The sequence below is a fragment of the Myodes glareolus genome, chromosome 12 (assembly GCF_982192425.1).
Source record: "Myodes glareolus chromosome 12, mMyoGla1.1, whole genome shotgun sequence".
Taxonomy (NCBI): Eukaryota; Metazoa; Chordata; class Mammalia; order Rodentia; family Cricetidae; genus Myodes; species Myodes glareolus.
Genome location: NC_142037.1, coordinates 56,561,436 through 56,578,645, shown reverse-complemented (window position 1 = coordinate 56,578,645; position 17,210 = coordinate 56,561,436). Strand labels below are relative to the sequence as shown.

Sequence of the window (17,210 nt, the reverse complement as noted above, 5' to 3'; positions counted from 1 at the left end):
ACAGCTGTGTGCTGACTCTCAGGAAACATTTCCCAGACGATTGTACCTCAGTGACACTGGTGTTAATCGCTGCTTATTTCTCAGCCCCCACTAACCAGTATAAATAGTCCAGAAATGCAAAGTTTTCACTTCAATGGTTCTGGTACTTTGTTAATCATGGCTGACTCTTCAGCAAAACATTACCAGAGCCACAGAATGTTCACCCAAGTGACCTGGAGACTTTGGAATCTTTGACATCATCTACATGGATTAAAAATACAGGTTCATGATACAGTTTGTTTATATTAGAGAGAAACAAAGTGATATCCTACACAGTATTGGTGATATTTGGCCAGGAGAAACTGTTTTGTGATTTTACTCATGTGATAGACTAAATAATAGAGAACAATTTAAAAACTCAACATAAAATCACAGGATTTTATACCATTTTTTATGTGATTGAACATTTATAGGAAAAAAATCTTAGTCTATAAAGACAGAGTAATAATTGATGACTATATAAATGCATAATTTATATAATTTAAAAATATATCTGAAAGAAAATGGGACATTTTATCCATTTTTTCATATTGATATTTTAAGACAGGCTCTTTTTATGTAAACGTGGTTCTCTTAGAACTCACAATATAAACCAGGCTGGCCTCAGACTCATAGATCTGCCTGCCTCTGCCTCTGCCTCTGCCTCTGTCTCTGAAGTGCTGGGATGAAAGGTGTGTGCCACCATGTCTATATCATCTCTAAATAGCATACTTTACATAAAGGCACAAGGCTACTCTGAAAATCTAAATCTATTTTGCTTTACTTCTAATGATTTCTTTGCCTATCACTTTTATCTATGTATTTCCTGTCTGTTTCCAAGTTATATATATCATTTTGTACCACTTGTATCAAAGGAGTTTGTGTGTGTGTATGTGTGTGTTTATTTGTGTATCACTTAGGGTTTCAAAGTTTGCATTCCAGGTAGAGCATTATGTTAAAGAACATGAATGGGGTTTTCTGGCACTGCTTAATTGTAGAACATAAGTTAGCTTTGCTTCCCCTGGCTAAAGTTTTGGTTCAGGTCATTGAAATAAAAATATCCTGTATTTTTCTTGATGCTACTTCATTATTTGCCTTTGTGTAATAACCAACTAGGTTCAATTATAAGATAATACATGTTGACAATTTTACTGAGCAAATCACAGTTTTTAATATTTCCATCCTTTCGCTAATTTGTCTATAGCGCCCTAGAGCACAATACTGTGACTATGAGGGACTAGAAAGGCAAGAAGGACTTGAGGTCGGTCAGTTATAGGTTCCCTTCACATTGTACATTATCTTCTTATTTTGCTGCTTTACAGTCTAGTTTCTGATTGGTTGTTTAGTTCTTCAGAGGCTTGAAGAGCTTCTCATCCTCCCTTAATTTGTCAGGCCTGGGGTTTATGGACCTTTTTCCTTTATCAGTTCCTGATGTTCCTTTAGTAAGTTCTTATCGGTTAGTGTTTTCACTCTTTCTATCTTTCCTGGGGAGGGGAAGTTAGAATTGCTGGAAGATGCACAAAGTCTGACTACTGGGGAGCCATATTTTTACATGGCAAACTGACAATTACTTCAAATTTTCTGTGGCTCCGAATCACATTCATCTGCCATCTGCCTCAAGCATTTGTGTGTTTATGTTCAAGCATCTCTACAAGTCTCCCACTGAAGTATAGATATTCTCCCAAAGAGAAATACATAACATATTGGTCAATAAAATTGTGCCATTAGTGAAATTAGCATAGTAATCAACCAGCAATTATGCCCAAGAGATGAGTCATTTTAATAATACATACTGGAAACTAAGAACATATTTAGTGTAAAGAGCGAACAGACTTAGATAGGAAGTAAATGTGATTATTTATAGCTCCTAAGAAGTTATTGAAATAACCAAAAAGAAGCAACTAGGCAATGCCTCAGAATTTAAAAAAATGCTTACCAAGTAATTTATTCCTAGATATTGAAAATATTATCAGTTCCCTTCAAATTTGCTTATACTTACTAAGATATGTTAACCTCAACTATTTCCATGTATATTTTGTCATTTGAAGAAATTATTAAAATTTTAATATGGTTTTGAAGAAATAGAATTAGGTAGCATTCCTAATCCTTTTCCTTCGGTCGGTCTTTTCTATGTACCCTCCATTCAAACCCTCCCCTGATCCCTCTACTCCCAAGTCTCTTTTTCTTTATTTTTGCTACATGCATGTGTGTGTGTGTGTGTGTGTGTGTGTGCATGTGTGAACTGATGACGTGATCATATCTTTATATTTTTAAGGGGATGTTTTTCCTATAGATATAAGAGAGAACAGTCAGAGGCAAAAAGAGAAAGCAGACAAACTATGATTATCAGAAAAGCAAGGATGAACAGAGAAACAGAGAGAAAGTGGTGAAGGTGAAAGGGAGACCAAGCGAGTGAGAACATGCCAAAATAGCAGGGTTTAAGGAGGATGAGTAGCTGGGGAAAGGAACTCAATGTTCTAAATTCAGTTTAGAGGAGGAGAGGAGGTGAGAATAATGATATTCCGAGCATGGTCTTTCAAATGTTTAACAGGTACTTGCGATACTGAACTATCCTGGAGGCCAACATGTATTTGGTATGCTAATGGACACACCACATAGCCATTTGTGCCATCTGGCAGTGATAAAGGAAATTATTTCTTTTGGTAAAAGGGAAGCAGCATCATGAGTTTATGAGGAAAGCAGACATTCATTTAATGGCCCAAAATTCTCCTGTTGTCCAGGTTGAGCCCATTTCTGGATTTTCAAACTACCTTTTGGAATTTGGGAAATGGAGCTTCCTTTGTACTTGGATATATGTAAAATCCAGCCAGCTGAATTCATTTTTATTGTTTCTTTGTATAATAGTCCAAGGCTGGAAACATATGTAAGTGTGTGTGTGTGTGTGTGTGTGTGTGTGTGTGTGTGTGTGTGTGAGGAGGAGGAGGAGGAGGAGGAGGAGGAGGAGGAGGAGGAGATGTGGTTCAGCTGGTCCAATAATAGCAGTCTACCAGTAGAAAGTAAAAGAATCAGTTCGTAAGGCTAGATGTCTTAGCTGGTCCTCAGTATAAGCTCAAAGAAGTAGACTCTAATGACAGTGGAAGAATAAACTTGCCAGCCACAGTGAAGGCAAGCAAGGAAGGAGAGAGCCTCTTTCTTCCATATTCTTACATAGGCTGCCACCTGAAGGATGGATCTTCAGGTTAGAGGTGTATCTTCACACCTCAAAAGACTAGATTAAAAGTAGATCTTTCTATTTCCAATAGGTGAATTGAGAAAAATCCCCCACAGGCATACCCATCTATTTAAGACTTAATGAATTACAGATGCAGTCAAGTTGACCACCAGGAAGAGCCATTGAACTTGTTAACACAGCAAATGATATTGCTTTCATTCCAGTCTTCTTTAAGCAGCTATTTTTAGGAAAGACAGTTTTACAATGGACTTCCTAGAACTCTGGCTCTTCTAACCTTTCAATGCTCTCTTCAGAGGTGTTCCCTTATCTGTAGATGCAGAAATTGAGATGTAGCTTTATATACTGGAGTGGGTCTCCCCACAACCCATTTATATCTGCTACATGTGCAGTTTTGATTAAATTTTAAAACAGGCTAAATTTGCAACAACTTTCTCATCTCAGAAAAAAAATGGTGTTTCATATGCATTATAGTATAGAAGTCTGAGAACTTTTCTCTGCAAGATCTTGCAACATTATATCTACTGAATGTTTAAGACAAATATTCAGTCTACTAAGAGGTGGATCAGTTCCTTCATCAAGCAATAGCCAATCAATAATTTGTCATAATATGAACAATAAACATTGCAGAAGTCTCTGCCGTGCTTTATAGAATTTACAGAACTAATGTATTTATCACTTTATAGAATTTGTCTTGCAGAGATGTGGATTAATGAACCAAATTCTTGGTATTTGCAAGGTCTTCTAAGAAATAAACATTCCGTTTAGAATATAAAGGTAATCTTCTGCACCTCCCTGAGGGACATTCTCTATATAATACCATTTAGGTAGGTAATTTTCAATAATATAGTAATGGCATTTTCAGTAGTTCCCTTAGGACATTCTTCCAAAATACAATATTTTATTTCCCCTTTTTATGTAGAGTGGAGTTTAGGAAATAAAGGTCAAAGTGGTATTCTATAGTTGCTCTTACTGGAAGTAGGAACTTGTATTAAAAACCTCAGTTTTCCTTCATGTCTGCAAAAAAGTAATTGTGTCTAGCATTCTTGTTAAGAGAATGCATTCACGGGGTATAAAGTTGTTTTGCTAATCGACTTATATTTTTAAGTAGTTCTTTAACTTGAACACACCTATACAAAAGCCCAAGTCTGGCCTTGACCGACATCTCTGTAGAGCTTGGCTTCAGAGTAATTGCTAATAATTACTTTGGTATCTTCAGGCTTTCAAGGATGGTTTTGTTGCATATTGTGTAACTCTGGATTCCTGAAGCTCTTTAAAGAGCTCTGTTTTAAAAGAAATAATGAACTGTCTGGCGCGATTAGGTAGAAATCTGGAATAGAGGAAGTAGTGCAATTACATTTTATTTGGGAGCAGTGAAATTTCTTTAGTTCAAAGTTATGTATAACACAACAATTTTTGGATGTGACTATTTTCTCTTAGTTATGCTACTTAAGCATGCTGTGCTATCTCTGTGAAACATTATACTATGAATTTGTCATCAATTTTTCTTATATCAGGGTTAGAAATATTACTATGAACTACTTTTTCATTGACATAGTCACGTAATGCCTTCTAAATATTCCTTTAGTTAACTTGATATTTTGAAAACCCACTGAAAACTTCCATTGCTTCTTTTAAATATACCTACTAACTTCTGATAGTACACTAAATTATCATAACAGATATCAAAGATATTTCATTTAAGGCAAGCTATCTATTTTCTAGCTTGAGAGATAGATCATTATGCATGTGCTACCCAAAAACAAACAAAATAAAACATGCCATGAAGATGTGCAAGGTGATAGAGAATGTCACCAAGGAGAATATTGCTTGTAATTGTACACTAGAAATGCCTCAATGAGGAATTAGCTGAAAAAAGGTATCTTAATAGAGGGAGAAAGTGAGTTTCTCTCAAATCACTGAGAATACGCTAGACATAAACAATGGTAAAGCAAAATCCCAGAGAGTACACAATCATTACTGTATTTAAGACACTGCAACCAATCCAATATGGTAGAGTATGACAGACATGTAGGGAAGTAGATTATGAAATGAGAGATTTTGTAGGAACAAAATGATCTGGACTACCTCAGCCATGAAAACGCCTGTTTCTTTCATCATGTTGACATGGGAAAGAAAGGAAACATTCTGCCCAATTATTGTGCTAAGGTGAATAATATGATTCTAAATTGTCCATCTTCTCAACAGTCCTGTCATCGTTTCCTTGAATGTACCAAAGAGTGTTCATTGGCAAGGGGAACTTTGAGGATTTAAATAAATGTCTTCTAAACGAAGATATCCTAGATAACTCAATAAAATAAAAGTAGTCCTTGCACGGATGGACACAGAAAGTTCTGGGAGACAAAAATATAATAGGATGGAAGAGGCAGAGACAGAATGGTGTTCTCTGGACATAGGTGGTAATAAGCAGAATGTGCAATCGGAGAAAGCATGAAGATGCTGAGAGAATCATTCAAGAAGAGATTTCCTGGGTGTGGAAAAACCTGCCTGTGGATCTTGCGGTTTTTCTCTGGAGAAATTGATCCCAGGTTATTGATTGTAGAAGAGTGCATGTTTGTTGTCCCGAGACAGTAAATTTGTGGTAATTTGTTAGCACCCAAAGTGAACCTAAACATATCTATAGCCTCAGGTTAGAATGTGCAGTACAATATGTACCAAAATTACAAGGCATGCATAAGCTTTAATAAGAAAATAATAAATTAAGAAAAATAGCTGTTTAGAGATGCAGTGTTTGTGAGAGATTTGGGGAGAACTAAGAGTTATCAGGCATCTGACTGTGTGAGCTGAGGAAAAGATAAGTGTCTGGTGTATTTCCCTACTGCCCGGAACAACTTTCCACAGTTCAGCAGGTCTAGAAGCATAAGATTGCATCTTACTCCTAATTCCTTGTTATCACAGATATTCAGATGGAATTGACAGAATTCAAGTCTCACAAGGCTGTCATCAAGATTCTGTTTGATTGCCTTCCATTCTGGAAGTGCTGGTCCACGCTGAGCTTCCAGCCTACTCAGTTTGTTGGTTATTTATGGTCCTTAAAGGCGTGAAGGTGAGCTGACGAATGTGCAGCCTGAAGAATGAGCAATTCTGGCAGGTCTTAGAAACTGAACTCAGAAACTTGCCGTATGGCATCTTGTAATCAAGCTCACGTTGGGGCCTCCCTTAACTACTTTTATTTGTCAAAATGCAATGGATTGGTAAATTTATTGCAACTCTGAAACCTCTTTGCCATGTGTTTGACACAATCACTGATTGCTTATTGTATCACAGAAACAGAATGGAAAACATTGTGAAGAGACAAACTGTAGATTTCTGCCTAAAAGGTGCCGAAGATGACTGCATTTTCATTTCTAAATTTGTATTTTTCCGAAACATCAATTGTATGATTAATATTTCTTATTTCAGAATGATGAATTGAAGTTGAGTGTGGTAGATTGTGTCTGTAATTCCAGCTCTCGCTCGGCAGATTCAGTACTGCAAGATAATAGCCAAACTGGGCTGCAGAGTTAGTTCTAAAATTTCCAGGGCTAGAGGATGTATGAAAGAAGAAACAAACAAATGAAGGAATGGATAATAAATAAATTTCATGAATAAAAGCTAGGCAGGGGGGAAATAAAAACATTTATTTTAATTCGGAAATGATACTTTGAAATCTAACAATACAGGCAAGTAGTAGTCAGGTCTTGTGTCATGGTCTAAGAACACAAAGGACCATGATATAAACTGTGGGGTCATCAGCACGCAAGGTCACATTATACTGAGAGTTTACTAGAGCCAATTTTATACAAGAGCGTTCTGGAGAAGCTTGTTCTGTATCACAGGAAGTAGAAGCAGTAAGGTTCGTGAATGCAAGGATGTAGAGTGGGTCAGCTTTGGAATTTGAAAGATCCTACACTCCACATCCAAGCTACTGAGTCACCACTTCTCTGTGGAAACAAACATACATGTGTTTAAAGGATCTCTGGTGATCTCAGAAACAAGATGAACTCTGAGAAATTTAACTTTATTTGAGAAATCATAGACTGAAAAGAAATAAAAATATGTCATTGCATCTCAACATGAGGTTCCTGAACATCAGATAGCATTTTTTTCAGAGGAATTTGCATAAATGTGAGGATTCAGGACACACTCCACACTTCCTGTCTCATAATCTGCATTTTAAAGGTTTCATCAAGTGATTCATAAGTGTATTAACATTTGAGAAGCAGGGAGATAATGACATTTCAATTAAAAGTGGTGGTAAAATAATTCAAGTATAAACATATGTGCTTGTACACTCATAAATCTCATGAACCACACTAGAGATTTGTTTTGTTTGTTTGATTTTTTGTTTTGCTCCTCCTGCATTTGGTCTCTGAAATAATGATTTTCAGATACCATTTAACAGTAGTAAATTGCATCATATCTTGAGGTCTTTGGTTACGTGTGTGTATGCCCCTACTCTTATGCGTATTAAGACCTGTGTACAATTTAATACATGTGTGGAGATGAGAGAACAAATTAAGATATAGGCCTATGTTTTCTATGTTGTTTGACACAGGATCTATTATTTCTCCTGCTGTAAACATTGCCATAGCTGGGTGGCAAACATGCTCCTAGGTACTCCTCAGTCTCTCTCTCCCATGTCGCCGCAGAGACACTGGGATCACTATGCGATCACCTTTTACATGGGTTCTTGGTTTCTAACTCAAGCCCTCAAGCTGAGCAGTGTTTTACACATTGAGTCATCTTCCCAGCTTCAGAGATCTTGGATTATTTAATGATGTATACTTCCTAATATTTCAGAGACTTAACAGTCTTATGTAATTACTTACTATCTAAGATTGTGAGAATTAGAATGCCTAAGCTCAGATATTAGCTCCAAATTCAAATGGCAGAGACACAACTTAGTTTTTTAAAAAAAATCATCACAGATTTCTGAGCATCAACATGAATATGAACTTCACCTGATTCTTATTCTGACTAGTTATTGTGGAAGGCAGTATGTAAGAGATACTTTACTGGATAAAGTAAAATTACTATCCTACATTGTGTACCAACTGCTTGGATTCAGACAAGTACTTGTAACATTTTAAGAAAGTAAAATTATATACATTGTTTCTATATTTTTAAGTTTCATTTACCAGGAAATCAATCTTGTGAACAGATTTCCAGGAGAAAACAAAACAAATCAAAAAACCCAAATCAACACAACAATAATAACGGCCACTTTAAATATTGTAGACCTGGTGAACCTTTTAAATTCAGTGAGTATGGAGAGATAAACATTCAGACGCAGATTTTTTGTTTATAAATATAAAAGTTTGTGAAACTGCTACCATGTTGCAGTAATCTAAATCCATTTTCCTAGGCTAAGTTACTTTTATTTGGCTTCATACTATACTAACTCATTTCCCATAAGAGTAAAGTTGTGATATTGGATGGGCAGTCTCTTTTAAGTGACTTCATTGCCTTATAATTACGATACTTTCCTTAAAAGGTTTTTCAGTCTAAATATGATGTACTTATAGTTTCTGTGAATGAATTGAGCCCACAGGAAATGGAGAGTAATTCAGGGATCAGTATACTGATTATTTTTTTTTAAATGAAAGTCACCAAATACCATTAAAATAAATAGTAAACTCCAGAATAAATTAAATGTGATATGCAGTAATGTGAGCAAGGTGTTCCAAATCAAATCTGATAAAAATTTGAAACTTAGCTTACATAATCAATGAATGTCTGGTTCATTAAACGGTTGCCTTTGAATGGATTTCAACATAAAATTGTAATAGGAAACGAATGAGAAAACATAAAATTACCTGAAACCGTTTTCTTTTGAAAACTTACCTACAGAGAACGAGAAAAGGCCTACTGCTACGCATGCAGTTTACTGCATATTAATATCTTCTCTGGAAAAGAATCTGATCCTCTGAGTGAGACGGGGTTATTGTATTTGGATTGTCTCCATCTACAAATATTGACTTCTTATCTGTGACTAAGAGGGCCATTTCTGTATGAAGAGTGTATAAACTATAACTTTCCTCTTGCATATAGAAATGAGTGTGTTCACTGGAAATTTAATTTTATATTCCAAAACATAAATGTAACCCAGATGACAAAATCACCTACCAGAACAATAGAATCATGATATTTTGGGGTGTATTGCACTCTTGATATGTAAAATGAGAATAATACCAAAATACTTAATTATCAGGTTCTATGGCTAACAAACTTAGTGACATCAAGGAGTAAGAAATATAAAAATCTCATGCATCAATACCCAGCGTTTTTATCTTAATTTATAAATGAGAGACTGTGATCTATGAAATCTAAAATTGCTTTTTCCAAATCTATTCTCGTTCATTGTTCTGCTAGAACTCAGATGAGTTTCTGATGACTGTGGGTGCTTGAAATTCAAGGATTTGTTCTGACTTCACATGCTTTCTGCAACAATCATTTTTACCTAAAATGAGTTAAATCAAAAAAAGTTATTAGTGAAAGGCTGAATAAATGGGAACATTTTTCTCAAAAATAAACCTTTCAGTTAGTATCTGGAATCTACATCCCTTACTAAATTTGAGCAAACTCAAGTCCCTGTATCAGTTGAGTGGCTCTGCGGTTATGCTATGTGCTTTCTCCCACATATTTTAGACCATTCTTAAATTGATGAGTCATATTTTTGTCAGTCTAACAGATATCTGGGAAAAAGAACTTAAGAGGAATACGACTCATTCATACAACTGTCAGTTTATATTTTGCTTGACCACATTGTTTGAGCTCATGGCAACATAGTATATAATAGCAAGAGCCTATGGTGAAGAGGGCCATTCACACCACTCTGAGTAAGAGGAGCAGCTGAGGTTATGTCCTCTGCAGTTACATGCAGAATCGTCTAACGTCCCTTCACTAATGGTTATGCATATGGACATGGTTATGCCATATCCCAGTAACTGTAGACTGATAACCAGACCTTTAGAACACGTGAACCTTTGGAAGGTATTCCAGACCCCAAGTGTTAAATGTGTGATATTTTATAATCTTTAAACAGTGCCACATAATGTCTTCCACAAAATTTATGCTTGAGAACACACAATAAAGTTATAAAACGAAAGAAAAAATTAAAGAGAAAATATAAAAGAATATGTTGGACTGAATTTGTGGCTATTCTAAGTCGCATATCCCATGCACCAGAGGTTGGTCATTACTGCTGAAATGACAACATGAAAATAGACTGTATTTAGAAAAAAACATTTTTTGTACATATGTATGTGTACATTAAGGTATATTTGTGTTTGTTTAAGTGCACATTCAAGCACCTGTGATACCAGAGGTCAATCGTGTGTGAAGTGTCACAGGCATTCTTCACCATTTCTGACATAGACTTCATGTGTGTCTTATGGTTTGTACTATAAGGAAGGCTAGCTGTTCATTCAGATTTCCAAATATTCATGTCTTTCCACCTGCCCACAATTGGGGTTACAAGCATAAACCATTGCAGCCAGGTATTTTACTCAGATGCTGGAAATTGAACATTGGTGCCCACACTCATAAAGCAAAATGTAAATACTGAACTGTCTCTCTAGCCACAAAAAGCAAATAGTTTCATCAAATGTCTTTGCTACTGTTGACTGGATTCTTGAGTATGGTGGGAAATGATTACTCAAGTGTTCTACATTCATCTCTAGGTTAAACCTATTCAGATGGCTTAATCACTACACATAAACTCTGCATTGCAGTGACATCAAAACACAGGCTTCTTTGGTAATTTTTGCATCAGAACAGAGTAGTAACTCAATAACATTTAGCCCTAATATGACATTCTTTAATAGTGTTGCTTTGGAATAAGAAAATTAGTGTAAAGTAGAAAGAAATATAATGGGAGTTTGCACAATGGTCAACAGTTCTTTCTGTTTCTGATGGCAGCTCTCCCTGGAAAATTATTTAGTTTGTCCATGTTTAGACTGTTAGTAAATTAGCCATGCCAATTTTCACAATAACTCAAAAAATACAGAGAATAATAAATATCCAATGGTGTCTATTGCAAATCTATCAAAGAAATATGCTTAGGACATTTCTTTCAGCTTTTCCAACACTTACAATATAAAAATTCTATTCAAGCTAATCTAAAAGAAGATAAACCATTTTCTCTTCTATGCTGATTGCAAAAGAAAATTTTCAAAGGAAAGAAAAAGAAAGATCCCCGGAGTAGAAATAAGCTAGTAAAAATACTAAAATTTGTTGTATTGGTCTTCTACAATGAACTTAAAATAAATGACTGAGAATGTTTATTTTCCTGGAATTTTATTATAAGAAGAATGATTAAGAGAAGAAACAAATACAAAAATTTAACGTTTTCTACAGTTGGTTAATAACAGTAAACCCAAAGCAAAGTTATTCAATGCAGGTCTATGGCTGGTGTGAGGGCCCATCTCAGAGAGCAAATGCTGAAGTCAAAGAGGCTGAGGGATAAGACCAGGAATTTCAGATAAATTGGGTTGCCTCTTAATTGATGTGTTAGTATATACCTTCAATATTAGCACTTCCAGGTAGAGGGACAAGAATTGCTCAAATGTTGAGGCCAGCCTTGTCTACATACTGAGTTCCAGACCAGCCACAACTTTATAATGAAACTCCATCTCCTAAAGAAAAACAAGTAAAACTTAGGTAAAATAAATAAGTAAAGCCTTATTTTGCCTAAATCTTAGGTAAATGGCTAGGGCAAACGGAAATCAGTGGGTATAGCTATCATGTTAAGATGATTACTGGTGTTTTGGTTTACCCGCTCATGCTAATAGAAAGGACTGAGGCAACTTGAGGAAAACAGAAGTTAAAAATAATGTGTTATCTTCCATAATATTTTCATTAATACTTTGATAATTTCATACCTACATGCAATGTGTTTAGATCATATTCCTCCTTGTTCCCAACCTGTCTCATTCCAGATTCATCTGCTACCTAGTCCCCAGCTTCCATACATAACTTACAGAGTTCAATATCTGTTGCCCACATGCTAATGAGAGTGGTGCCATTTAAATAAGCATTAGCAACCTACCTCTGGTCACAGTTTCTAAAAATATGGCTTGCCCTCCCCCCTCTATAGACATAAACTAATAATAGCACTTATAGCAGTTGGGGCCCCTGAACACCTCGATCATTGGTGATAAAATGGAATGAAGACTACCTTGATCCTGTAGCAAGAATCACTGCTGCTCTATGTTCGTGAGTCCTGTGGTTCTACCATGGCCAGAAAAACTCCTTTAAGCAGAGTCCTCTTCTACGTCTGACTTGGACAATCTTTCCGCATCCTCTTCTGCCAACTTCTCTGAGCCTTTTAGAGAAGGTATATAAAAGAGATGTTGAACTTACAACAGAGCCCTCCAGGAAAACTTATTCTCTGCATTTTAAGCTGAGATTTGCTGCATTAACCACCACTCACTGCACAATTAAACTTCTGTGCTGAGAAAAACTGCAGTAATATCCCAGTGGAAAGATTTATATTATAAAGGCCTGTTGGTACTGGATTCCTTTTACAAAGTAAAAGTAGTAGGTTCAACACTTAGAGTTTGCAAAGTCTCTATTAATGTGTTATTGATTAGATTTCCAGTACCAGGCATGTGTTTTTTCTGTAGAACGGGCATTAAATCCAATTATAAGACTATCATTACTGTATCCATGGACGTACATTGGCCATCTCATCATCGCTGTGATTCAAAGGGATTTCTGTTGGGTAGGACTATTGACTTTTCTCTCCAACAACCTGAATAAAACCTTCAGTCAAAGGAAGAGTAAGCAACATGGATGAACTTCTTGCTCAGTACTGAAAGACCCCCAGAGGGTGTTTAAAACACTTGAAGACCCTCGCCCAAGAACCAAGTCCGAGTCACTGGATGCAAGAGCAAGAGGCAATTTTTATTCACATAGGGCCTGTGGGTGCTGCAGTCACGTGGAGAACTGAGCGCCCCGGGCTGGGTTTGGGGCAGATTATATGAGTTGGGGTAGGTAGAAGCAGGCATACAGAAGCAGATGCATCATTACTGGGGTCTCATTGGTCAGTTTTAATGAGGCCATGAGGTCATGCCTGAGACAGGGTGTTGGCTCTCTGCTGGGTGCATAACAGCTATGTTGACAGCTTGGGGACATTCCGTTCCTCCCCCTTAATCTTTCTCATGCGGGTGGCATAATTCCTGGTGTCTAACCACAGGCATCCTGTTTGTGCAGACTTGGCAATATCATCTGTGACCTTATTATGAGCCCTAGTTCTTAGTTCAAGTCTTGTTATAAAATGGCATTACAGCTCCTAAGCCAGGCCGGGGGGGGGGGGTCTTTCATTTCCCCCATTTCTTTTTATCCTAAAGTAAAATCTTTTACTTATTGGTTCAGGAGAACTCTGTCTCCTGTTGTTTTAAGACCTGGTACTGATGGGCCAGGACCAGAGTCTGGATGACCGATAAACAATCGCTTACAATCTGCATTAAACGATTTATAATGCAGGGTCCAATGGTTAGGATGAACATTAAAATAATTATAGGACCCGTAATTGCGGAGATCAGGGTTGTAGACCAGGGAGATCGATTAAACCAGCTTTCAAACCAATTTTGCTGTGATTCAAATTCCCTTTGACGTTTGGCTAATCTATCTTTGAGCTTATCCAGGGTTTCAGTTACTATTCCTGTCTAATTAGCATAAAAGCAACATTCTTCCTTAAGTGCGGCGCATAACCCCCCTTCTTGAAGGAACAATAAATCAAGCCCCCTTCTATTTTGTAGGACTACCTTGGACAGGGAAGTTAAGGAGTCTTTAAGTGCTTTAACCGATTTTTCTAGAGCTTGTAGGTCAGCCTTCATAGCAGCTTGCAACTGCATGTATTGCTCATTCTGAAGTAGGGCAGAAGTCCCTATCCCTATACCAGCCGCGATCCCTCTGATACCCAGCAGTGTAACATGTAGGGCCGGCTTGTTGGGGTTTCTGTCCCACCCAGTACCCCACAACCGGCAATTCCCAAGGAAAATCACACACAAGACTACATAAGATTATAAACTGATTGGCCCATTAGGTCAGGCTTCTTGTTAACTCTTATAATTTATGTTACCCCATTATCCTTATCTATGTTAGCATGTTTTCTTGGTAGCAGCAATTTCTCGAGTCTGCTCTGCTTGCTAGAGGCAAGCAAGACTCTCATCTAAGAGAGGCTTCCTGACTCAGCTTTAGCTGCAAAACCCTGCAGCTCTTTTAAGAGGTCCTGCCACGAAACACTTAAACGGTGTTGATGAAAAGCTGAGTGCATGCTTTTTGGTTTTCAGTCGTAGCAGGAAAAAAGCTGTGCTGTTTTAAAATGCCGGCTTTCTGGGCTGTCCTGTCAGGACAATCTCTGACTCTTTCAGGCAGGCAGTCCGACTGAGTGTGGTCTGTGAGCCAGGGTTAGCATCAGTGCTAAGCCCTGACAAGTCTTATCTTTAAAGGATTTTGGGAGCGTTGGAGTGTCCATGATGGTTCTGGATCCCATCCGTCAGGAAGGTGTCCCGGTTGAGCGGCCTTGATGGGTGATTCGTGGATTCAGGCAGCAATCCCATCAACCTTCAATGCCGTGGGTGTAGTTAAGAGCACGGTATAGGGTCATTTCCAGTGGGATTATGTTGTTTCCAGTTATCGAGATCAGAGGCAGAAAAAGGCCAATATTGTAAGTGGCCATCCCAGTCCCCCAACGCAGGGGGAAAGCTTGTGAGTGTGAGGTGCCTTCTAAAGAGGCTGGTTCCCTATGCCTCTGTAGGCTCCCTGCAACGGGGGAATTGGGAGGGAGGGAGCCTCTGCCGTGGTGGTGTCAGGTTTCTCCTGAGGCTGTGGAGACTGACTTGGGCCAGTCCTCAATCCCGCCGACTTTGGTGGCAGGCTTTGGTGCCTGTGGGGGTGGGTGGTAAGGAGGAGGGTCCTTGGACAGAAGATCTATAAGGGGGGTATCTGAGTCAGGTGGCAAAACAGGTTTGGGGGATCCTTCTTAATTAGGGTAGGGTAGAGAGAGGAGGAAGGGGGGTTTGGGTGAGATGGGGGAGCAGTGGGAGAGGTCAAAGATGGTAGTTTGGGAAGGACAAAGGGGACTACCCAGAGAGGAGGATTGCAAGTCAGGCTTTCCCAGGTGATGATGTAGGCAACCTGGTCCAGGTGCCCATGAGGTCCCTTGTCACAGACTCTTTCCTTGATCTGTAAAATATTAGTAATGTTAAAAGTCCCATCCCTTGGACATCCCATGTTAAAGGTGGGCCATTCAGAAGTGCATAATACCTGCCATTTCTTCTTCTTCACTTCAACCGACTGGTTGGAGGCACGGTCACAGACTTCAGCCCAATGATATAGAGTCAAACTTAGGGGGGGAGTCATGGATTGACGCATGGTTATTTCACAGTAAGATATAATACAAACGAATAAAACAGACAAAAATACCAGACAACTGGCTAACAGACGCGCTGCTCGTTTTCGGCGTAAAAACAAAAGCAAAAATTCAGATGGGGAGTCAGAGATGTGAGGTCCCCGTTCCCCATGCAGAACAATGTATCCTTCAGACACGTACTGAGCTCCAAAAAGTTGAGCTTCTGGAGCCCCTGGAACGTCTTCCAGGGTGGCGGGGGAGAAGTCCAAGCACGTCAGCTCCTTCTCAAGCCGCTCAGAGTTCTAAACGACCATGGAACTGAGTCGATTTTATAGACGCAGCGCAGCACATTAAAGACAGAACAAAACAGCAGACAGACAGGGACAAACAGTGGCTGGCCAGCTTACCTCTCGGTGGGTTGTCGGGTGGGTTGGGCAGGTGGTTCTCTGAATCCCGGACGAGCCCCCAAATGAAACACCTCCCAGAGGGTGTCTATAACACTTGGAGACCCTCACCCAAGAACCAAGTCTGAGCCACTGGATGCAAAAGCAAGAGGCAATTTTTGTTGTTCACACAGGGCCTGTAGGTGTGGCAATCACGTGGAGGACTGAGCGCCCCGGGCTGGGTTTGGGGCAGATTATATGGGGTTGGGGTAGGTAGAAGCAGGCATACAGAAGCAGATGCATCGTTACAGGGGTCTCATTGGTCAGTTTTAATGAGGCCATGAGGTCATGCCTGAGACAGGGTGTTGGCTCTCCGCTGGGTGCATAACAGCTATGTTGGCAGCTTGGGGACTTTCCGTTCCTCCCCCTTAATCTTTCTCATGCGGGTGACATAACTCCTGGTGTCTAACCACAGGCATCCTGTTTGTACAGACTTGGCAATATCATCTGTGACCTTATTATGAGCCCTAGTTCTTAGTTCAAGCCTTGCTATAAAATGGCATTACAGCACCTAAGCCAGGCGGGGGTCTTTCAGTACCAGCTTAATTCTGCAAATTCTGTGACTCAAATATGCAGTGTCTTCTGCAATAGATTTCTATCATTGAATTGCAGTTGGAAACAAATAGCCATGGTAATAGGCCAAATATAGACTTGGGCGTCTTGAGAGAGCACGTGTGTGTGTGTGTGTGTGTGTGTGTGTGTGTGTGTGTGTGTTTGTGTATGTGTATAAGAATGATGTTCATGAAAGTACATGTTTCCACATGATATTTGAAGCATCCCTTAGTGTTAGTTATCTCTCTCTTACTCTGTCTCTATTCTCCTACTTAAAATTTCCTTCTAGTTATTGTCCATGACTCTCTTCTCATCACCTGTGTTCTACTCTTCTCTCTCCATTAATATGCCATCACTCACTGTCCCGATGCCCCCATTCTACTTCCCTGATGATCACAAATATTTCTAGCTAAATTCCCAACTTTAATCAATATGAGGATTGAAAAGCTGTGACATTTACAGTATAGTTTTTTGTTTGTTTGTAATTTATATTGATTTGATTGTTGTTGGTTTGTGTTTCCCAATACAATCATTTAACAAAACTTATAAAATTAATTTTTTCTTTTTAAAATGTTCTTTTTATATAGGTACACACATTTGTGTCAACAAATGGACATTACAACATGACAATTAGATATTTATTAGT

General features: G+C 38.4%; 1 protein-coding gene and 1 long non-coding RNA gene across 6 annotated transcripts in view; one reads left to right on the top strand and one right to left on the bottom strand.

Moving 5' to 3' along the window:
- Positions 1-17,210, top strand: part of Pcdh9 (protocadherin 9) — an 845,344-nt gene that overhangs the window by 818,634 nt on the left and 9,500 nt on the right. The window lies entirely within an intron of this gene.
- On the bottom strand, positions 11,493-16,509 carry LOC125392151 (uncharacterized). The gene is made up of 3 exons (XR_015739486.1): positions 15,485-16,509; positions 12,390-15,403; positions 11,493-11,847 (listed from the first exon to the last, which is right to left on the bottom strand). It is a non-coding gene; the product is annotated as an uncharacterized LOC125392151 (long non-coding RNA).